Raw genomic sequence first — 22,020 nt, 5'->3', positions numbered from 1 at the left:
TTGCACAAATAGTGATACAGATAGATAGCTAGTCTCTCAAATAATTGAGTGTACCAAAAAAAGAGGGGAAAAATGATGGGAGACTTATTTACATTTACAGTTATACACATGTTGTGTGCTCCCCCCTACAGTAGGCTTTAGTAAAGTCCAAAGCACTGTTGTATGTTGGGGTGTTGCCACAATACAGGTTCGAATCCCACAAGAAACATGAAAATTAAACAGATGATAAACCTTGCAATAAGTGCAGAGGTGTGTGTAAACAATGTTGAGAAGATAAGAGAATAGAGAAAAGTGGATATAGTGTACGTTTTTTCTCCTTTTCTTTTTCTCTCTCCCCCCCCCTCCTTCCTCTTTTTTTCCTTTTCCCCCCTTTCGGGCAGTCCCTTTTGCCCCTTTTTTGGCCGAAAGGTCAGCACTCTGGACTTTGAATCCAGTGATCCGAGTTCAAATCTCGGTGGAACCTACAGGTGTGCTGTCATGTTTGTGTTCTGGAAAGAAAATGAGTGGATGAGGTTAGTCAGTTGTCAAGTCCCACCAGAGTGTGTGATTGACCAATTCCAAAGAGAGGGCTTAAATTGTTTAATGTTGAAAAAGTGAAACATTCAGCTGAGAGGGTCTGTGCTATTTGCCTTCTCACCTCCGGGTGTCTCTAATTGAATCTATTTGATTTCTTCTTCCATATTAATTTGCAATGCATATATTTTTCCATGCTCTCCGTTTGGAATTTGGACACAGAAGCCAAAGGAGAAGGAAACAGGAAAAACAATCCCATGGTAACAATCAGCGACAAGGAGAACTACTCAAAAGCCTACATAATTAACCCGGTGCCCAACCATGGGCCAACCAATCATCCAATCAAGGAGCGGCAATTTCTGCCGGCCGGGATCTGAGCGCCAACTCCATGCGGTGCGCACAAGTTGGTACTGATTTAGGAAAAAGAGGATTGTACAATTTTACTCCTTGGTATGGATACTCTTTCAAAAAAGTCCAAAAAATAAAATATGTGGTTGACAAAACTGTGTGACTCAGTCCTTCAACACAAAAGGCAGGCAAAGGAAAATCAGCTGTCCTCTCTATCTAATCATAGGAGGATGGCCTGACTACGATCAGGGACCTGAGCAGCAAAGAATAGATAGACATGATAAATAGTTATATATATATATATATACATATATATATGTACATACTAGTCTCCAATACTACTATGATAAAAAGAGATCCAATGTACAGGTCTAAGTTGTACAGGAATGTGTTGTAGAAATTTGTTCTATATTTTTGTTGTAAATCCACAACAGGTTTCATCATCTGCTAATCCTGAAGGAGACACTAGTTGTAAAGGAATTTATTAATACATAAAAATGCTTATATTATAAGACTGAAACATTCTTGAACAGCAGATCACTGTAAAGACATACATATAATATTGTGATTATGTCAGTGGGTCAACAATTTTGTAAAGGCAACTTTACATAAAAAAATTTAAAATCTTGTAAAAATATAACAATGTAAACATAAAAACAGCAACCTCAAAACAAAACATAGCATGTTACCTGGATGGAAAACCATGCGTCTCTACAGCCTGAAGGAAGAAATCTTGGGCTGTTGATGCCTTGTTGTTATTGGTAGCATGTCGGTACATGATCTTTGTGAGCATTTGGAAAACATAAAAACCACAGAAACACATTAAACATTAACTACAATAATATAAGAATAATAAATGAATGAAATATTGTTCCATGTGTAATGTTAGACTTAAAGCTATACTTACCTTTCTGGCATGTAGCACGGCACTTATTAAAAATTTAAACTACTTGAACTGTCTCCTCATCTATGTGCTAACAACCAGAACCCACTGATGTGGACTCAGAAATAAAGTTTCCAATGTTTTCCAAACACAAATGAATACATTTCAGAAATGTACTGAGGCCAGATAGAAAAAGTGCACGTGCAGCCGCTTTAAACTGTCAAACAGGCAATGTAACGGCAGTTATATTTATGTTTCGCCACTAGATGCAGCTATGATTTTATGGCCATAGAGAATGTCCGTATAACACGTTTGTTTTAAGTGTTTTGATGTATATATTTAATATTTAGCAATGTTTAAAGGATATAGTTAATAACATTTGGTGTTAGGTAAAAGTTAAAAGTTAAAACTTGATAACTTTAGTTTAAGGTGACGGTGATGTCACTTCCGGTTTAAAAAAGCGGTCCGGTAAACTGGTATCATTGATATGGATCCAATAAAGAAAGCAATCAACGAAGACCATAAGCGGTTTTAAGTTTACCGGTTTGTCCACTTGCAGGCCAAAGTGGTATGTAAGTTTGTGTTTGTAAATAATATATTTTCTTTTAGTTGAGGCATGTGTAATGTAATATTTGTACATCATTTGTGTTTTATCAGTTCTACGGTGTACTTGTGGTGAAAGCCGACGATGAAGACCACAGTAAAAATCAGTGAAAAGAACACAAGTCTCGTATCTGTGAACAAGCCAGCATATGTTTTTTTCCAAAGACCACGTCCAGCATTTGATTGAAATTGACCTCTCTGCCCCCTGTATTTCCACACTGCTGGTGTATCAGTGAGAACACTGAAACGCAGAATGCGACAGTGGGGCCTCTCAAAAAGGGAAGGCTACAGTAAAATGACAGATGATGAACTTGACAGCTTGGTCTCTGCCATCAAGCAAGACTCCCAGAATTTGGGTTGGTGCTTTTTACAGAAAGTTTTTATTTGAATTATATCATGCACTTGTCCATAGCATTATAAAAAGATTTGTGCCATAAAAGTAACATTTGAAATTGCCGGCCATATAGCCTCCACAACTAAGTCTAGCTGAGGGCCGGCTACTTTAATGACTGCTATTTTTATAGCCTAAAGGCTATCAATATTATTTTTTAAATTTTCTGTGCCTTAGTGGAGAGTCCTGGACATTATCATAGCAACGGTCATCATAGCATGTATACCTGAGAAAAAGTTAAATGCCTAAATTGTTTGTTTACATGATTATCAATCAATATATCTTAAATAAAAGTGGTTTTCACTTCTTTTCCTACAGGTCACAGAATGGTAAAAGGTCGTCTTAGGGCTTTAGGCCACAGAGTTCAGTGGACAGAGTGTGGGATTCGATGCACCGGGTTGATAGGGTAGGAATACTACAGAGAATGACAAGCCTCGGATGTGTTGTGAGAAGGACCTACAATGTCGCAGCTCCTCTGTCACTCGTACATATAGATACCAACCACAAGTTGATCAGGTAAGCTGACAGCAAAGGACATCACATGGACATTATATATTTATATATTGATTTAAAAAATGGTCTATGGCATACATTCTGCAGAGTTCTGGAATCTGGTGTAATGGACCACGATGTAGCTGCGTTAAACAATTGATACATTTTTATTGAACAGATATGGTGTGGTAATGTTTGGAATAGATGTCTCTTCAAGAAAGGTCAGTGTCCCCATGGAGATTATAGTGTGTGATATAATATTCAACTTAATTTATTTAAAGCTATACTTTTCTTTTGTAAGCTTAAAATGCTCCTAATAAGCTTATGGCGCACTAAAATGGAAAAGCAAGCCACCAGGTGTTGAAATTACACGCGAACTACAACGCAGGCCGTTGTAGATCACAAGTTGTTTATATTCGGACACGGCAAGCACAAGAATAGCCTTGATGGACGTGGTAACTGGACCGCTGATAACTTGACAACATTCTCCGCTCCGACATCCGGGGGAGATGGAACGCACCATCACTTTCTCACCTCACACGTCAGGGAGGAAGGGAGCGTCACAGGTCAGGCAGGGGGAAGAGGGTGAGACTTTGGAGGGAGGGGGAGTTTTTCATGTTTAAATTTGCCGTGCTACATGCCAGAAAGGTAAGTATAGCTTTAAGTCTAACATTACACATGGAACAATATTTCATTCATTTATTATTCTTATATTATTGTAGTTAATGTTTAATGTGTTTCTGTGGTTTTTATGTTTTCCAAATGCTCACAAAGATCATGTACCGACATGCTACCAATAACAACAAGTCATCAACAGCCCAAGATTTCTTCCTTCAGGCTGTAGAGACGCATGGTTTTCCATCCAGGTAACATGCTATGTTTTGTTTTGAGGTTGCTGTTTTTATGTTTACATTGTTATATTTTTACAAGATTTTAAATTTTTTTATGTAAAGTTGCCTTTACAAAATTGTTGACCCACTGACATAATCACAATATTATATGTATGTCTTTACAGTGATCTGCTGTTCAAGGATGTTTCAGTCTTATAATATAAGCATTTTTATGTATTAATAAATTCCTTTACAACTAGTGTCTCCTTCAGGATTAGCAGATGATGAAACCTGTTGTGGATTTACAACAAAAATATAGAACAAATTTCTACAACACATTCCTGTACAACTTAGACCTGTACATTGGATCTCTTTTTATCATAGTAGTATTGGAGACTAGTATGTACATATATATATGTATATATATATATATATAACTATTTATCATGTCTATCTATTCTTTGCTGCTCAGGTCCCTGATCGTAGTCAGGCCATCCTCCTATGATTAGATAGAGAGGACAGCTGATTTTCCTTTGCCTGCCTTTTGTGTTGAAGGACTGAGTCACACAGTTTTGTCAACCACATATTTTATTTTTTGGACTTTTTTGAAAGAGTATCCATACCAAGGAGTAAAATTGTACAATCCTCTTTTTCCTAAATCAGTACCAACTTGTGCGCACCGCATGGAGTTGGCGCTCAGATCCCGGCCGGCAGAAATTGCCGCTCCTTGATTGGATGATTGGTTGGCCCATGGTTGGGCACCGGGTTAATTATGTAGGCTTTTGAGTAGTTCTCCTTGTCGCTGATTGTTACCATGGGATTGTTTTTCCTGTTTCCTTCTCCTTTGGCTTCTGTGTCCAAATTCCAAACGGAGAGCATGGAAAAATATATGCATTGCAAATTAATATGGAAGAAGAAATCAAATAGATTCAATTAGTGACACCCGGAGGTGAGAAGGCAAATAGCACAGACCCTCTCAGCTGAATGTTTCACTTTTTCAACATTAAACAATTTAAGCCCTCTCTTTGGAATTGGTCAATCACACACTCTGGTGTGACTTGACAACTGACTAACCTCATCCACTCATTTTCTTTCCAGAACACAAACATGACAGCACACCTGTAGGTTCCACCGAGATTTGAACTCGGATCACTGGATTCAAAGTCCAGAGTGCTAACCTTTCGGCCAAAAAAGGGGCAAAAGGGACTGCCCGAAAGGGGGGAAAAGGAAAAAAAGAGGAAGGAGGGGGGGGGGAGAGAGAAAAAGAAAAGGAGAAAAAACGTACACTATATCCACTTTTCTCTATTCTCTTATCTTCTCAACATTGTTTACACACACCTCTGCACTTATTGCAAGGTTTATCATCTGTTTAATTTTCATGTTTCTTGTGGGATTCGAACCTGTATTGTGGCAACACCCCAACATACCACAGTGCTTTGGACTTTACTAAAGCCTACTGTAGGGGGGAGCACACAACATGTGTATAACTGTAAATGTAAATAAGTCTCCCATCATTTTTCCCCTCTTTTTTTGGTACACTCAATTATTTGAGAGACTAGCTATCTATCTGTATCACTATTTGTGCAACACAAGTGAATGAAACAAATTCCAAATTGAGCAAAGAAAGTATTTTTAAAAAATCTTTGGTTGAGACAAAGAGTGTTGGGTTTTGTTAATAAATGTAAAATAATTCTCCAAGTAATTCTGGCTTCACTTTTGACAATTGCATTAAATGGATGTCACTCACACTCATTGTCGTCCTGTTTTGCAAAGGGAAATTAAATAAAAATGTGAAGGCTGTTCTTGGTTCAAGTAAAATTATCAAACTTTATTAACATTGTAACAATAATCACACAGTAACAGACGAGCAATCATCTGCGAACAGACAGACAGACAGACAGACACTTAACGTAAACTTAACGCCGCAGTTAAAACGTCGCATGAAATGGAAGCTGTCCAAGCGCACTGCAGACCTCCATGGGTGGAAGAGTTTGACCACTGAAGACACACCTGTGAAAAACAAAGTCAGCCGCTGCCCAATTGCCAGTACCACTCCTCCCACAAGTGGAGTGGTAACAGTGTGTGTGTGTGTGGCACACAGTTTTTCAAACGTATATTTGATAAAGAATTTTATCATTTTTACCCACCTGACTGGCTGCAGCAGTCCCGGTCAACATAGATGACCTCAGGTTCAGCTTGGCCCGCATTCTTGTATCGAGTGACGATGCCATGGCACAACTCTTCCAACCCTGCACCTTCACCCGTTGTCAGAACAGAGTTCAGAACCTGGCCAAACTCGTTGCCGATGTTTATCATCCATGCAGCACTGTCCCCAATAGCGCCAGCCAGCTTCTTGGTGATCTGTAATAGAAACACTACTTTCAAACTGTTTGTTGTAATTATACACGTGTGCATGTGTCAAACCGACATTCAAGCACTTGCACCTGTAATCATATTCCTGCACATTTTTCATTTTCCCTCTTTTTTCCCCTCCTCTTTTTTTTTGGGGGGGGGGGGGGGGGCAATAAATATAGCTTTCCCAGTGATAACTACTAATACAACCGATTCTCCGCAACAACCAAAAGATTCATCGCACACAAGGCCTTGAAATTGATTTTGGTCAAGAAAGAGGTTTCAGAATATGAAGATCAAATTCAGAGTCTGACAGTGACTTTTAGAAGAGGATGACATTAATCATCAGCTATCTCCTAAACGGGAATGAACCAGAGCTAGACAGCAGCAGGCCCCAGGACCAAGTAGTCAGCAGCCGAGCTGAGATTGAGATCTTACTTATGTTTTGTAAATGTTCAAAGTTCTAAAAAAGTTCAAATGAATAATACATGATAGTTATACCAAAAAACCTTGCTTCATTTGCACTTTTCTTGAATGTTTTCCATCCTTTTTATTTTTACTACTACTAGTACTTGGATGGTAGACTGCCTGGGAATACCAGGTGCTTTAAGCTTTTTCTCTTCTCTCTACCACCTTTTGTTGCAACGTCTGATCACCCTGTGACACATGAGGAAGGTGGTCATCTTCAGCTGCTGCTTTGTTGGCAGACACGAAGTGATCTGAGAGTCTCAGTTTCAGCTGCAGAGAATGATCACATCAGAGAAGATGATATGCCCGTTACACATCAGCCTTTCTCTGCAATTATCTAGTTGCATAGAGGAACCGTATGATTCCAGTACCTATATGATGCACATTTGTCAGTGACATTGTTGCTTACGGCCACACCACGTTGAACATGCCCGACCTCGTCTGATCTCGGAAGCCAAGCACGGTTGGGCCTGGTTAGTACTTGGATGGAAGACCTCTTGGGAATACCAGGTGCTGTAAGCTTTTTCTCTTCTTTCGACCACCTGCATGTCTTTTGTTGCAACGTCTGATCACCCTGTGACACATGAGGAAGTTGGTCATCTTCAGCAGCTGCTGCTGCTTTGTTGGCAGACACGAAGTGATCTGAGAGTCTCAGTTTCAGCTTCAGAGAATGATCACATGAGGGAAGAAGATTTGCCCACTACAAGTCAGCCTTTCTCGGCAATTATCTGGTTACATAGAGGAACCGTATGATTCCATTACCTATATAATGCACATTTGTCAAAGACATTGTCGCTTACGGCCACACCACCCTGAATATGCCCGACCTCGTCTGATCTCGGAAGCCAAGCAGTGTTGGGCCTGGTTAGTACTTTGTTGGTATACAGCTTGGGAATACCAGGTGCTGTAAGCTTTTTCTCTCCTCTCAACCACCTGCATGTCTTTTGTTGCAACGTCTGATCACCCTGTGACACATGAGGAAGTTGGTCATCTTCAGCTGCTGCTGCTTTGTTGGCAGACACGAAGTGATCTGAGAGTCTCATTTTCAGCTAGAGAGAATTATCACGTCAGGGAACAAGATGTGCCCACTACATATCAGCCTTTCTCGGCAATTATCTGGTTACATAGAGGAACCATATGATTCCATTGCCTATATAATGCACATTTGTCACAGAGACTGTTGCTTACGGCCAAACCACCCTGAATATGTCTGATCTCGGAAGCCAAGGAGGGTTGGGCCTGGTTAGTACTTGGATGGGAGACTGCTTGGGAATACCAGGTGCTGTAAGCTTCTTCTCTTCTCTCTACCACCTGCATGTCTTTTGTTGCAACGTCTGATCATCCTGTGACACATGAGGAAGTTGGTCATCTTCAGCTGCTGCTGCTTTGTTGGCAGACATGAAGTGATCTGAGAGTCTCAGTTTCAGTTGCAGAGAATGATCACATCAGAGAAGATGATTTACCCGCTACACATCAGCCTTTCTCGGCAATTATCTGGTTGCATAGAGGAACCGTATGATTCCAGGACCTATATAATGCACATTTGTCAGAGACATTGCTGCTTACGGCCACACCACCCAGAACATGCCCGACCTCGTCTGATCTCGGAAGCCAAGCAGGGTTGGGCGTGGTTAGTACTTGGATGGGAGACCACTTGGTAATACCAGGTGCTATAAGCTTCTTCTCTACTCTCTACCACCTTCATGTCTTTTGTGGCAACGTCTGATCCTCCTGTGACACATGAGGAAGTTGGTCATCTTCAGCTGCTGCTGCTTCTTTGTTGGCAGACACGAAGTGATCTGAGAGTCTCAATTTCAGCTGCAGAGAATAATCACATCAGGGAAGAAGATGTGCCCACTACAAGTCAGCCTTTCTAGGCAATTATCTGGTTACATAGAGGAAGTGTATGATTCCATTGCCTATATAATGCACATTTGTCACGGAGATTGTTACTTACGGCCAAACCACCCTGAATATGTCTAACCTTGTCTGATCTCGGAAGCCAAGGAGGGCTGGGCCTGGTTAGTACTTTGATGGGACACCGCTTGGGAATACCAGGTGCTGTAAGCTTTTTCTCTTCTCTCTACCACCTGCATGTCTTTTGTTGCAATGTCTGATCGCCCTGTGACACATGAGGAAGTTGGTCATCTTCAGCTGCTGCTGCTTTGTTAGCAGACACGAAGTGATCTGAGAGTCTCAGTTTCAGCTGCAGAGAATAATCACATCAAGGAAGAAGATGTGCCCACAACAAGTTAGCCTTTCCCTGCAATTATCTGGTTACATAGAGGAACTGTATTATTCCAGTACCTATATAATGCACATTTTTCACAGACATTGTTACTTACGGCCACACCACCCTGAATATGCCTGACCTCGACTGATCTCGGAACCCAAGCAGGGCTGGGCCTGGTTAGTACTTGAATGGGAGACCCCTTGGGAATGCCAGGTGCTGTAAGCTTTTTCTCTTCTCTCTACCACCTGCATGTATTTTGTTGCAAGGTCTGATCGCCCTGTGACACATGAGGAAGTTGGTCATCTTCAGCTGCTGCTGCTTTGTTGGCAGACACGAAGTGATCTGAGAGTCTCATTTTCAGCTGGAGAGAATAATCACGTCAGGGAAGAAGATGTGCCCACTATTTATCAGCCTTTCTCTGCAATTATCTGGTTATATAGAGGAACCGTATGATTCCAGTACCTATACAATTTACATTTGTCACAGACATTGTTGCTTACGGCCACACCACCCTGAATATGCCCGACCTCGTCTGATCTCGGAAGCCAAGCAGGGTTGTGCCTGGTTAGTACTTGGATGGGAGACTGCTTGGGAGTACCAGGTGCTGTAAGCTTTTTCTCTTCTCTCTACCACCTCCATGTCTTTTGTTGCAACGTCTGATCACCCTGTGACACGTGAAGAAGTTGGTCATCTTCAGCTGCTGCTGCTTTGTTGGCAGACACAAAGTGATCTCAGAGTTTCAGTTTCAGCTGCAGAGAATAATCACATCAGGGAAGAAGATGTGCCCACTACAAGTCAGCCTTTCTCTGCAATTATCTGGTTACATAGAGGAAGTGTATGATTCCAGTCCCTATATAATACACATTTGTAACAGATATCGTTGCTTACCGCCACACCACCCTGAATAAGCTCAACCTCGTCTGATCTCGGAAGCCAAGCAGTGTTGGGCCTGGTTAGTACTTTGATGGTATACAGCTTGGGAATACCAGGTGCTGTAAGCTTTTTCTCTCCTCTCAACCACCTGCATGTCTTTTGTTGCAACGTCTGATCACCCTGTGACACATGAGGAAGTTGGTCATCTTCAGCTGCTGCTGCTTTGTTGGCAGACACGAAGTGATCTGAGAGTCTCATTTTCAGCTAGAGAGAATTATCACGTCAGGGAACAAGATGTGCCCACTACATATCAGCCTTTCTCGGCAATTATCTGGTTACATAGAGGAACCATATGATTCCATTGCCTATATAATGCACATTTGTCACAGAGACTGTTGCTTACGGCCAAACCACCCTGAATATGTCTGATCTCGGAAGCCAAGGAGGGTTGGGCCTGGTTAGTACTTGGATGGGAGACTGCTTGGGAATACCAGGTGCTGTAAGCTTCTTCTCTTCTCTCTACCACCTGCATGTCTTTTGTTGCAACGTCTGATCATCCTGTGACACATGAGGAAGTTGGTCATCTTCAGCTGCTGCTGCTGCTTTGTTGGCAGACATGAAGTGATCTGAGAGTCTCAGTTTCAGCTCCAGAGAATAATCACATGAAGGAGGAAGATGTGCCCACTAAGAGTCAGCCTTTCTTGGCAATTATCTGGTTACATAGAGGAAGTGTATGATTCCAGTACCTATATAATACACATTTGTACCAGATATTGTTGCTTACCGCCACACCGCCCTGAATAAGCTCGACCTCGTCTGATCTCGGAAGCCAAGCAGGGTTGGGCCTGGTTAGTTCTTGAATGGGAGACCGCTTGCGAATACCAGGTGCTGTAAGCTTTTTCTCTTCTCTCTACCACCTGCATGTCTTTTGTTGCAACGTCTGATCACCCTGTGACACATGAGGAAGTTGGTCATCTTCAGCTGCTGCTGCTTTGTTGGCAGACATGAAGTGATCTGAGAGTCTCAGTTTCAGTTGCAGAGAATGATCACATCAGAGAAGATGATTTACCCGCTACACATCAGCCTTTCTCGGCAATTATCTGGTTGCATAGAGGAACCGTATGATTCCAGTACCTATATAATGCACATTTGTCAGAGACATTGCTGCTTACGGCCACACCACCCGGAACATGCCTGACCTCGTCTGATCTTGGAAGCCAAGCAGGGTTGGGCCTGGTTAGTACTTGCATGGGAGACCACTTGGGAATACCAGGTGCTGTAAGCTTCTTCTCTACTCTCTACCACCTTCATGTCTTTTGTGGCAACGTCTGATCCTCCTGTGATACATGAGGAAGTTGGTCATCTTCAACTGCTGCTGCGTCTTTGTTGGCAGACACGAAGTGATCTGAGAGTGTCAATTTCAGCTGCAGAGAATAATCACATCAGGGAAGAAGATGTGCCCACTACAAGTCAGCCTTTCTCGGCAATTATCTGGTTACATAGAGGAAGTGTATGATTCCAGTACCTATATAATGCACATTTGTCACAGATATTGCTGCTTACGGCCACACCACCCTGAATAAGCCCGACCTTGTCTGATCTTGGAAGTCAAGCAGGTTTGGGCCTCGTTAGTACTTGGATGGGAGACTGCTTGGGAATACCAGGTGCTGTAAGCTTTTTCTCTTCTCTCTACCACCTGCATGTCTTTTGTTGCAACGTCTGATCACCCTGTGACACATGAGGAAGTTGGTCATCTTCAGCTGCTGCTGCTTTGTTGGCAGACACAAAGTGATCTGAGAGTCTCATTTTCAGCTGGAGAGAATTATCACGTCAGGGAAGAAGATGTGCCCACTACATATCAGCCTTTCTCGGCAATTATCTGGTTACATAGAGGAAGTGTATGATTCCATTGCCTATATAGTGCACATTTGTCACAGAGATTGTTACTTACGGACAAACCACCCTGAATATGTCTGACCTTGTCTGATCTCGGAAGCCAAGGAGGGCTGGTTCTGGTTAGTACTTTGATGGGACACCGCTTGGGAATACCAGGTGCTGTAAGCTTTTTCTCTTCTCTCTACCACCTACATGTCTTTTGTTGCAATGTCTGATCGCCCTGTGACACATGAGGAAGTTGGTCATCTTCAGCTGCTGCTGCTTTGTTAGCAGACACGAAGTGATCTGAGAGTCTCAGTTTCAGCTGCAGAGAATAATCACATCAAGGAAGAAGATGTGCCCACAACAAGTTAGCCTTTCCCTGCAATTATCTGGTTACATAGAGGAACTGTATTATTCCAGTACCTATATAATGCACATTTTTCACAGACATTGTTACTTACGGCCACACCACCCTGAATATGCCCGACCTCGACTGATCTCGGAACCCAAGCAGGGCTGGGCCTGGTTAGTACTTGAATGGGAGACCCCTTGGGAATGCCAGGTGCTGTAAGCTTTTTCTCTTCTCTCTACCACCTGCATGTATTTTGTTGCAAGGTCTGATCGCCCTGTGACACATGAGGAAGTTGGTCATCTTCAGCTGCTGCTGCTTTGTTGGCAGACACGAAGTGATCTGAGAGTCTCATTTTCAGCTGGAGAGAATAATCACATCAGGGAAGAAGATGTGCCCACTATTTATCAGCCTTTCTCTGCAATTATCTGGTTATATAGAGAAACCGTATGATTCCAGTACCTATATGATGCACATTTGTCAGTGACATTGTTGCTTACGGCCACACCACGTTGAACATTCCCGACCTCGTCTGATCTCGGAAGCCAAGCACGGTTGGGCCTGGTTAGTACTTGGATGGAAGACCTCTTGGGAATACCAGGTGCTTTAAGCTTTTTCTCTTCTTTCGACCACCTGCATGTCTTTTGTTGCAACGTCTGATCACCCTGTGACACATGAGGAAGTTGGTCATCTTCAGCAGCTGCTGCTGCTTTGTTGGCAGACACGAAGTGATCTGAGAGTCTCAGTTTCAGCTGCAGAGAATGATCACATGAGGGAAGAAGATTTGCCCACTACAAGTCAGCCTTTCTCGGCAATTATCTGGTTACATAGAGGAACCGTATGATTCCATTACCTATATAATGCACATTTGTCAAAGACATTGTCGCTTACGGCCACACCACCCTGAATATGCCCGACCTCGTCTGATCTCGGAAGCCAAGCAGTGTTGGGCCTGGTTAGTACTTTGATGGTATACAGCTTGGGAATACCAGGTGCTGTAAGCTTTTTCTCTTATCTCAACCACCTGCATGTCTTTTGTTGCAACGTCTGATCACCCTGTGACACATGAGGAAGTTGGTCATCTTCAGCTGCTGCTGCTTTGTTGGCAGATACGAAGTGATCTGAGAGTCTCATTTTCAGCTAGAGAGAATTATCACGTCAGGGAACAAGATGTGCCCATTACATATCAGCCTTTCTCGGCAATTATCTGGTTACATAGAGGAACCATATGATTCCATTGCCTATATAATGCACATTTGTCACAGAGACTGTTGCTTACGGCCAAACCACCCTGATTATGTCTGATCTCGGAAGCCAAGGAGGGTTGGGCCTGATTAGTACTTGGATGGGAGACTGCTTGGGAATACCAGGTGCTGTAAGCTTCTTCTCTTCTCTCTACCACCTGCATGTCTTTTGTTGCAACGTCTGATCATCCTGTGACACATGAGGAAGTTGGTCATCTTCAGCAGCTGCTGCTTCTTTGTTGGCAGACAGGAAGTGATCTGAGAGTCTCAGTTTCAGCTGCAGAGAAAAATCAAATCAGGAAAGAAGATGTGCCCACTACAAGTCAGCCTTTCTCGGCAATTATCTGGTTGCATAGAGGAACCGTATGATTCCAGTACCTATATAATGCACATTTGTCAGAGACATTGCTGCTTACGGCCACACCACCCGGAACATGCCTGACCTCGTCTGATCTCGGAAGCCAAGCAGGGTTGGGCTTGGTTAGTACTTGGATGGGAGACCACTTAGGGATACCAGGTGCTGTAAGCTTCTTCTCTACTCTCTACCACCTTCGTGTCTTTTGTGGCAACGTCTGATCCTCCTGTGACACATGAGGAAGTTGGTCATCTTCAGCTGCTGCTGCTTCTTTGTTGGCAGACACGAAGTGATCTGAGAGTCTCAATTTCAGCTGCAGAGAATAATCACATCAGGGAAGAAGATGTGCCCACTACAAGTCAGCCTTTCTCGGCAATTATCTGGTTACATAGAGGAACTGTATTATTCCAGTACCTATATAATGCACATTTGTCACAGACATTGTTGCTTACGGCCACACCACCCTGAACATGCCCGAGCTCGTCTGATCTTGGAAGCCAAGCAGGGTTGGGGCTTGTTAGTACTTGAATGGGAGACAACTTGGGAATACCAGGTGCTGTAAGCTTTTTCTCTTCTCTCAACCACCTGCATGTCTTTTGTTGCAACGTCTGACCACCCTGTGACACATGAGGAAGTTGGTCATCTTCAGCTGCTGCTGCTTTGTTGGCAGACATGAAGTGATCTGAGAGTCTCAGTTTCAGTTGCAGAGAATGATCACATCAGAGAAGATGATTTACCCGCTACACATCAGCCTTTCTCGGCAATTATCTGGTTGCATAGAGGAACCGTATGATTCCAGTACCTATATAATGCACATTTGTCAGAGACATTGCTGCTTACGGCCACACCACCCGGAACATGCCTGACCTCGTCTGATCTTGGAAGCCAAGCAGGGTTGGGCCTGGTTAGTACTTGCATGGGAGACCACTTGGGAATACCAGGTGCTGTAAGCTTCTTCTCTACTCTCTACCACCTTCATGTCTTTTGTGGCAACGTCTGATCCTCCTGTGACACATGAGGAAGTTGGTCATCTTCAGCTGCTGCTGCGTCTTTGTTGGCAGACACGAAGTGATCTGAGAGTGTCAATTTCAGCTGCAGAGAATAATCACATCAGGGAAGAAGATGTGCCCACTACAAGTCAGCCTTTCTCGGCAATTATCTGGTTACATAGAGGAAGTGTATGATTCCAGTACCTATATAATGCACATTTGTCACAGATATTGTTGCTTACGGCCACACCACCCTGAATAAGCCCGACCTTGTCTGATCTTGGACGTCAAGCAGGTTTGGGCCTGGTTAGTACTTGGATGGGAGACTGCTTGGGAATACCAGGTGCTGTAAGCTTTTTCTCTTCTCTCTACCACCTGCATGTCTTTTGTTGCAACGTCTGATCACCCTGTGACACATGAGGAAGTTGGTCATCTTCAGCTGCTGCTGCTTTGTTGGCAGACACAAAGTGATCTGAGAGTCTCATTTTCAGCTGGAGAGAATTATTACGTCAGGGAAGAAGATGTGCCCACTACATATCAGCCTTTCTCGGCAATTATCTGGTTACATAGAGGAAGTGTATGATTCCATTGCCTATATAATACACATTTGTCACAGAGATTGTTACTTACGGACAAACCACCCTGAATATGTCTGACCTTGTCTGATCTCGGAAGCCAAGGAGGGCTGGTTCTGGTTAGTACTTTGATGGGACACCGCTTGGGAATACCAGGTGCTGTAAGCTTTTTCTCTTCTCTCTACCACCTACATGTCTTTTGTTGCAATGTCTGATCGCCCTGTGACACATGAGGAAGTTGGTCATCTTCAGCTGCTGCTGCTTTGTTAGCAGACACGAAGTGATCTGAGAGTCTCAGTTTCAGCTGCAGAGAATAATCACATCAAGGAAGAAGATGTGCCCACAACAAGTTAGCCTTTCTCTGCAATTATCTGGTTACATAGAGGAACTGTATTATTCCAGTACCTATATAATGCACATTTTTCACAGACATTGTTACTTACGGCCACACCACCCTGAATATGCCCGACCTCGACTGATCTCGGAACCCAAGCAGGGTTGGGCCTGGTTAGTACTTGAATGGGAGACCCCTTGGGAATGCCAGGTGCTGTAAGCTTTTTCTCTTCTCTCTACCACCTGCATGTATTTTGTTGCAAGGTCTGATCGCCCTGTGACACATGAGGAAGTTGGTCATCTTCAGCTGCTGCTGCTTTGTTGGCAGACACGAAGTGATCTGAGAGTCTCATTTTCAGCTGGAGAGAATAATCACGTCAGGGAAGAAGATGTGTCCACTATTTATCAGCCTTTCTCTGCAATTATCTGGTTATATAGAGGAAACGTATGATTCCAGTACCTATACAATTTACATTTGTCAGAGACATTGTTGCTTACGGCCACACCACCCTGAATATGCCCGACCTCGTCTGATCTCGAAAGCCAAGCAGGGTTGTGCCTGGTTAGTACTTGGATGGGAGACCGCTTGGGATTATCAGGTGCTGTAAGCTTTTTCTCTTCTCTCAACCACCTGCATGTCTTTTGTTGCAACGTCTGATCACCCTGTGACACATGAGGAAGTTGGTCATCTTCATTTTCTGCTGCTTTGTTGGCAGACACGAAGTGATCTTAAAGTCTCATTTTCAGCTGGAGAAAATTATCACGTCAGGGAACAAGATGTGCCCACTACATATCAGCCTTTCTTGGCAATTATATGGTTGCATAGAGGAACCGTATGATTCCAGTACCTATATAATGCACATTTGTCACAAACATTGTTACTTACGGCCACACCACCCGGAATATGCCCAACCTCGTCTGATCTTGGAAGCCAAGCAGGGTTGGGCCTGGTTAGTACTTGGATGGGAGACCGCTTGGGAATATCAGGTGCTGTAAGCTTTTTCTCTTCTCTCAACCACCTGCATGTCTTTTGTTGCAACGTCTGATCACCCTGTGACACATGAGGAAGTTGGTCATCTTCAGCTGCTGCTGCTTTGTTGGCAGACACGAAGTGATCTTAGAGTCTCATTTTCAGCTGGAGAAAATTATCACGTCAGGGAACAAGATGTGCCCACTATATATCAGCCTTTTTCGGCAATTATCTTGTTACATAGAGGAACCATATGATTCCATTGCCTATATAATGCACATTTGTCACAGAGATTGTTGCTTACGGCCAAACCACCCTGAATATGTCTGACCTCGTTTGATCTCAGAAGCCAAGGAGGGTTGGGCCTGGTTAGTACTTTGATGAGAGACCGCTTGGGAATACCAGGTGCTGTAAGCTTTTTCTCTTCTCTCTACCACCTGCATGTCTTTTGTTGCAACGTCTGATCGCCCTGTGACACATGAGGAAGTTGGTCATCTTCAGCTGCTGCTGCTTTGTTGGCAGACATGAAGTGATCTGAGAGTCTCAGTTTCAGTTGCAGAGAATGATCACATCAGAGAAGATGATTTACCCGCTACACATCAGCTTTTCTCGGCAATTATCTGGTTGCATAGAGGAACCGTATGATTCCAGTACCTATATAATGCACATTTGTCAGAGACATTGCTGCTTACGGCCACACCACCCGGAACATGCCTGACCTCGTCTGATCTCGGAAGCCAAGCAGGGTTGGGCCTGGTTAGTACTTGGATGGGAGACCACTTAGGGATACCAGGTGCTGTAAGCTTCTTCTCTACTCTCTACCACCTTCATGTCTTTTGTGGCAACGTCTGATCCTCCTGTGACACATGAGGAAGTTGGTAATCTTCAGCTGCTGCTGCTTCTTTGTTGGCAGACACGAAGTGATCTGAGAGTCTCAATTTCAGCTGCAGAGAATAATCACATCAGGGAAGAAGATGTGCCCAGTACACATCAGCCTTTCTCGGAAATTAACTGGTTGCATAGAGGAACCGTATGATTCCAGTACCTATATAATGCACATTTGTCAGAGACATTGTTGCTTACGGCCACACCACCCTGAACATGCCCGACCTCGTCTGATCTCGGAAGCCAAGGAGGGTTGGGCCTGGTTAGTACTTGGATGGAAGACCTCTTGGGAATACCAGGTGCTTTAAGCTTTTTCTCTTCTCTCTACCACCTGCATGTCTTTTGTTGCAACGTCTGATCACCCTATGACACATGAGGAAGTTGGTCATCTTCAGCAGCTGCTGCTGCTTTGTTGGCTGACACGAAGTGATCTGAGAGTCTCATTTTCAGCTGGAGAGAATAATCACGTCAGGGAAGAAGATGTGCCTACTATTTATCAGCCTTTCTCGGCAATTATCTGGTTATATAGAGGAAACGTATGATTCCAGTACCTATACAATTTACATTTGTCACAGACATTGTTGCTTACGGCCACACCACCCTGAATATGCCCGACCTCGTCTGATCTCGGAAGCCAAGCAGGGTTGTGCCTGGTTAGTACTTGGATGGGAGACAGCTTGGGATTATCAGGTGCTGTAAGCTTTTTCTCTTCTCTCAACCACCTGCATGTCTTTTGTTGCAACGTCTGATCACCCTGTGACACATGAGGAAGTTGGTCATCTTCATTTTCTGCTGCTTTGTTGGCAGACACGAAGTGATCTTAGAGTCTCATTTTCAGCTGGAGAAAATGATCACGTCAGGGAACAAGATGTGCCCACTACATATCAGCCTTTCTTGGCAATTATATGGTTGCATAGAGGAACCGTATGATTCCAGTACCTATATAATGCACATTTGTCACAGACATTGTTACTTACGGCCACACCACCCTGAATATGCCCAACCTCGTCTGATCTTGGAAGCCAAGCACGGTTGGACCTGGTTAGTACTTGGATGGGAGACCGCTTGGGAATACCAGGTGCTGTAAGCTTTTTCTCTTCTCTCAACCACCTGCATGTCTTTTGTTGCAACGTCTGATCACCCTGTGACACATGAGGAAGTTGGTCATCTTCAGCTGCTGCTGCTTTGTTGGCAGACACGAAGTGATCTTAGAGTCTCATTTTCAGCTGGAGAAAATTATCACGTCAGGGAACAAGATGTGCCCACTATATATCAGCCTTTTTCGGCAATTATCTTGTTACATAGAGGAACCATATGATTCCATTGCCTATATAATGCACATTTGTCACAGAGATTGTTGCTTACGGCCAAACCACCCTGAATATGTCTGACCTCGTCTGATCTCAGAAGCCAAGGAGGGTTGGGCCTGGTTAGTACTTTGATGAGAGACCGCTTGGGAATACCAGGTGCTGTAAGCTTTTTCTCTTCTCTCTACCACCTGCATGTCTTTTGTTGCAACGTCTGATCGCCCTGTGACACATGAGGAAGTTGGTCATCTTCAGCTGCTGCTGCTTTGTTGGCAGACATGAAGTGATCTGAGAGTCTCAGTTTCAGTTGCAGAGAATGATCACATCAGAGAAGATGATTTACCCGCTACACATCAGCCTTTCTCTGCAATTATCTGGTTGCATAGAAGAACCGTATGATTCCATTGCCTATATAATGCACATTTGTCACAGAGATTGTTGCTTACGGCCACACCACCCGGAACATGCCTGACCTCGTCTGATCTCGGAAGCCAAGCAGGGTTGGGCCTGGTTAGTACTTGGATGGGAGACCACTTGGGAATACCATGTGCTTTAAGCTTCTTCTCTACTCTCTACCACCTTCATGTCTTTTGTGGCAACGTCTGATCCTCCTGTGACACATGAGGAAGTTGGTCATCTTCAGCTGCTGCTGCTTCTTTGTTGGCAGACACGAAGTGATCTGAGAGTCTCAATTTCAGCTGCAGAGAATAATCACATCAGGGAAGAAGATGTGCCCACTACAAGTCAGCCTTTCTCGGCAATTATCTGGTTACATAGAGGAACTGTATGATTCCAGTACCTATATAATGCACATTTGTCACAGATATTGTTGCTTACGGCCACACCACCCTGAATAAGCCTGATCTTGGAAGTCAAGCAGTTTTGGGCCTGGTTAGTACTTGGATGGGAGACTGCTTGGGAATACCAGGTGCTGTAAGCTTTTTCTCTTCTCTCTACCACCTGCATGTCTTTTGTTGCAACGTCTGATCACCCTGTGACACATGAGGAAGTTGGTCATCTTCAGCTGCTGCTGCTTTGTTGGCAGACACAAAGTGATCTGAGAGTCTCAGTTTCTGCTGAAGAGAATGATCACATCAAGAAGGAAGATGTGCCCACTAAGAGTCAGCCTTTCTCGGCAATTATCTGGTTACATAGAGGAACTGTATTATTCCAGTACCTATATGATGCACATTTGTCACAGACATTGTTGCTTACGGCCACACCACCCTGAACATGCCCGAGCTCGTCTGATCTTGGAAGCCAAGCAGGGTTGGGCCTTGTTAGTACTTGAATGGGAGACAGCTTGGGAATACCAGGTGCTGTAAGCTTTTTCTCTTCTCTCAACCACCTGCATGTCTTTTGTTGCAACGTCTGACCACCCTGTGACACATGAGGAAGTTGGTCATCTTCAGCTGCTGCTGCTTTGTTGGCAGACATGAAGTGATCTGAGAGTCTCAGTTTCAGTTGCAGAGAATAATCACATCAGAGAAGATGATTTACCCGCTACACATCAGCCTTTCTCGGCAATTATCTGGTTGCATAGAGGAACCGTATGATTCCAGTACCTATATAATGCACATTTGTCAGAGACATTGCTGCTTACGGCCACACCACCCGGAACATGCCTGACCTCGTCTGATCTTGGAAGCCAAGCAGGGTTGGGCCTGGTTAGTACTTGGATGGGAGACCACTTGGGAATACCAGGTGCTGTAAGCTTCTTCTCTACTCTCTACCACCTTCATGTCTTATGTGGCAACGTCTGATCCTCCTGTGACACATGAGGAAGTTGGTCATCTTCAGCTGCTGCTGCTTCTTTGTTGGCAGACACGAAGTGATCTGAGAGTCTCAGTTTCAGCTGCAGAGAATAATCACATCAGGGAAGAAGATGTGCCCACTACAAGTCAGCCTTTCTCGGCAATTATCTGGTTACATAGAGGAAGTGTATGATTCCAGTACCTATATAATGCACATTTGTCACAGATATTGTTGCTTACGGCCACACCACCCTGAATAAGCCCGACCTCGTCTGATCTTGGAAGTCAAGCAGGTTTGGGCCTGGTTAGTACTTGGATGGGAGACTGCTTGGGAATACCAGGTGCTGTAAGCTTTTTCTCTTCTCTCTACCACCTGCATGTCTTTTGTTGCAACGTCTGATCACCCTGTGACACATGAGGAAGTTGGTCATCTTCAGCTGCTGCTGCTTTGTTGGCAGACACAAAGTGATCTGAGAGTCTCATTTTCAGCTGCAGAGAATAATCACGTCAGGGAAGAAGATGTGCCCAGTACACATCAGCCTTTCTCGGAAATTAACTGGTTGCATAGAGGAACCGTATGATTCCAGTACCTATATAATGCACATTTGTCAGAGACATTGTTGCTTGGGGCCACACCACCCTGAACATGCCCGACCTTGTCTGATCTCGGAAGCCAAGGAGGGTTGGTTCTGGTTAGTACTTGGATGGAAGACCTCTTGGGAATACCAGGTGCTGTAAGCTTCTTCTCTACTCTCTACCACCTTCATGTCTTATGTGGCAACGTCTGATCCTCCTGTGACACATGAGGAAGTTGGTCATCTTCAGCTGCTGCTGCTTCTTTGTTGGCAGACACGAAGTGATCTGAGAGTCTCAGTTTCAGCTGCAGAGAATAATCACATCAGGGAAGAAGATGTGCCCACTACAAGTCAGCCTTTCTCGGCAAATTATCTGGTTACATAGAGGAAGTGTATGATTCCAGTACCTATATAATGCACATTTGTCACAGATATTGTTGCTTACGGCCACACCACCCTGAATAAGCCCGACCTCGTCTGATCTTGGAAGTCAAGCAGGTTTGGGCCTGGTTAGTACTTGGGTGGGAGACTGCTTGGGAATACCAGGTGCTGTAAGCTTTTTCTCTTCTCTCTACCACCTGCATGTCTTTTGTTGCAACGTCTGATCACCCTGTGACACATGAGGAAGTTGGTCATCTTCAGCTGCTGCTGCTTTGTTGGCAGACACAAAGTGATCTGAGAGTCTCATTTTCAGCTGCAGAGAATAATCACGTCAGGGAAGAAGATGTGCCCAGTACACATCAGCCTTTCTCGGAAATTAACTGGTTGCATAGAGGAACCGTATGATTCCAGTACCTATATAATGCACATTTGTCAGAGA

At 43.9% G+C, this 22,020-nt stretch overlaps 36 pseudogenes; all 36 read left to right on the top strand.

The window, feature by feature from the left end:
* The first annotated feature begins 7,283 nt into the window (after positions 1 to 7,283).
* LOC140299614 (5S ribosomal RNA) lies at positions 7,284 to 7,402 on the top strand (annotated as a pseudogene).
* Positions 7,403 to 7,674: 272 nt separating this feature from the next.
* On the top strand, positions 7,675 to 7,793 carry LOC140288704 (5S ribosomal RNA; annotated as a pseudogene).
* Positions 7,794 to 8,062: 269 nt separating this feature from the next.
* On the top strand, positions 8,063 to 8,171 carry LOC140295835 (5S ribosomal RNA; annotated as a pseudogene).
* A 269-nt stretch (positions 8,172 to 8,440) lies between these two features.
* On the top strand, positions 8,441 to 8,559 carry LOC140288626 (5S ribosomal RNA; annotated as a pseudogene).
* Positions 8,560 to 8,831: 272 nt separating this feature from the next.
* Positions 8,832 to 8,950, top strand: LOC140296330 (5S ribosomal RNA; annotated as a pseudogene).
* A 269-nt stretch (positions 8,951 to 9,219) lies between these two features.
* Positions 9,220 to 9,338, top strand: LOC140279555 (5S ribosomal RNA; annotated as a pseudogene).
* A 269-nt stretch (positions 9,339 to 9,607) lies between these two features.
* Positions 9,608 to 9,726, top strand: LOC140299793 (5S ribosomal RNA; annotated as a pseudogene).
* Positions 9,727 to 9,995: 269 nt separating this feature from the next.
* Positions 9,996 to 10,114, top strand: LOC140297217 (5S ribosomal RNA; annotated as a pseudogene).
* A 269-nt stretch (positions 10,115 to 10,383) lies between these two features.
* Positions 10,384 to 10,492, top strand: LOC140295834 (5S ribosomal RNA; annotated as a pseudogene).
* A 272-nt stretch (positions 10,493 to 10,764) lies between these two features.
* On the top strand, positions 10,765 to 10,883 carry LOC140288340 (5S ribosomal RNA; annotated as a pseudogene).
* Positions 10,884 to 11,152: 269 nt separating this feature from the next.
* LOC140303533 (5S ribosomal RNA) lies at positions 11,153 to 11,271 on the top strand (annotated as a pseudogene).
* A 272-nt stretch (positions 11,272 to 11,543) lies between these two features.
* Positions 11,544 to 11,662, top strand: LOC140293179 (5S ribosomal RNA; annotated as a pseudogene).
* Positions 11,663 to 12,319: 657 nt separating this feature from the next.
* On the top strand, positions 12,320 to 12,438 carry LOC140314036 (5S ribosomal RNA; annotated as a pseudogene).
* Positions 12,439 to 12,707: 269 nt separating this feature from the next.
* LOC140270015 (5S ribosomal RNA) lies at positions 12,708 to 12,826 on the top strand (annotated as a pseudogene).
* Positions 12,827 to 13,098: 272 nt separating this feature from the next.
* Positions 13,099 to 13,217, top strand: LOC140280655 (5S ribosomal RNA; annotated as a pseudogene).
* Positions 13,218 to 13,486: 269 nt separating this feature from the next.
* LOC140296595 (5S ribosomal RNA) lies at positions 13,487 to 13,595 on the top strand (annotated as a pseudogene).
* A 272-nt stretch (positions 13,596 to 13,867) lies between these two features.
* Positions 13,868 to 13,986, top strand: LOC140271506 (5S ribosomal RNA; annotated as a pseudogene).
* A 272-nt stretch (positions 13,987 to 14,258) lies between these two features.
* Positions 14,259 to 14,377, top strand: LOC140294467 (5S ribosomal RNA; annotated as a pseudogene).
* A 269-nt stretch (positions 14,378 to 14,646) lies between these two features.
* LOC140303528 (5S ribosomal RNA) lies at positions 14,647 to 14,765 on the top strand (annotated as a pseudogene).
* Positions 14,766 to 15,037: 272 nt separating this feature from the next.
* Positions 15,038 to 15,156, top strand: LOC140289206 (5S ribosomal RNA; annotated as a pseudogene).
* Positions 15,157 to 15,813: 657 nt separating this feature from the next.
* LOC140307667 (5S ribosomal RNA) lies at positions 15,814 to 15,932 on the top strand (annotated as a pseudogene).
* A 269-nt stretch (positions 15,933 to 16,201) lies between these two features.
* Positions 16,202 to 16,320, top strand: LOC140272175 (5S ribosomal RNA; annotated as a pseudogene).
* A 269-nt stretch (positions 16,321 to 16,589) lies between these two features.
* Positions 16,590 to 16,708, top strand: LOC140299989 (5S ribosomal RNA; annotated as a pseudogene).
* Positions 16,709 to 16,977: 269 nt separating this feature from the next.
* On the top strand, positions 16,978 to 17,096 carry LOC140273887 (5S ribosomal RNA; annotated as a pseudogene).
* A 269-nt stretch (positions 17,097 to 17,365) lies between these two features.
* On the top strand, positions 17,366 to 17,484 carry LOC140309739 (5S ribosomal RNA; annotated as a pseudogene).
* A 272-nt stretch (positions 17,485 to 17,756) lies between these two features.
* Positions 17,757 to 17,875, top strand: LOC140307088 (5S ribosomal RNA; annotated as a pseudogene).
* A 272-nt stretch (positions 17,876 to 18,147) lies between these two features.
* LOC140290227 (5S ribosomal RNA) lies at positions 18,148 to 18,266 on the top strand (annotated as a pseudogene).
* Positions 18,267 to 18,535: 269 nt separating this feature from the next.
* LOC140300321 (5S ribosomal RNA) lies at positions 18,536 to 18,654 on the top strand (annotated as a pseudogene).
* Positions 18,655 to 18,923: 269 nt separating this feature from the next.
* LOC140267392 (5S ribosomal RNA) lies at positions 18,924 to 19,042 on the top strand (annotated as a pseudogene).
* A 269-nt stretch (positions 19,043 to 19,311) lies between these two features.
* Positions 19,312 to 19,430, top strand: LOC140279715 (5S ribosomal RNA; annotated as a pseudogene).
* Positions 19,431 to 19,702: 272 nt separating this feature from the next.
* LOC140297019 (5S ribosomal RNA) lies at positions 19,703 to 19,811 on the top strand (annotated as a pseudogene).
* Positions 19,812 to 20,080: 269 nt separating this feature from the next.
* LOC140288368 (5S ribosomal RNA) lies at positions 20,081 to 20,199 on the top strand (annotated as a pseudogene).
* A 269-nt stretch (positions 20,200 to 20,468) lies between these two features.
* LOC140299506 (5S ribosomal RNA) lies at positions 20,469 to 20,587 on the top strand (annotated as a pseudogene).
* A 272-nt stretch (positions 20,588 to 20,859) lies between these two features.
* LOC140298180 (5S ribosomal RNA) lies at positions 20,860 to 20,978 on the top strand (annotated as a pseudogene).
* Positions 20,979 to 21,247: 269 nt separating this feature from the next.
* On the top strand, positions 21,248 to 21,366 carry LOC140294470 (5S ribosomal RNA; annotated as a pseudogene).
* A 273-nt stretch (positions 21,367 to 21,639) lies between these two features.
* On the top strand, positions 21,640 to 21,758 carry LOC140303144 (5S ribosomal RNA; annotated as a pseudogene).
* Positions 21,759 to 22,020: the final 262 nt, after the last annotated feature.

Source organism: Leuresthes tenuis, unplaced genomic scaffold (assembly GCF_036924035.1).
Source record: "Leuresthes tenuis unplaced genomic scaffold, fLeuTen1.0.hap1 SCAF_1, whole genome shotgun sequence".
NCBI classification, from domain to species: domain Eukaryota; kingdom Metazoa; phylum Chordata; class Actinopteri; order Atheriniformes; family Atherinopsidae; genus Leuresthes; species Leuresthes tenuis.
This window is presented reverse-complemented; position numbering and strand designations above follow the sequence as displayed.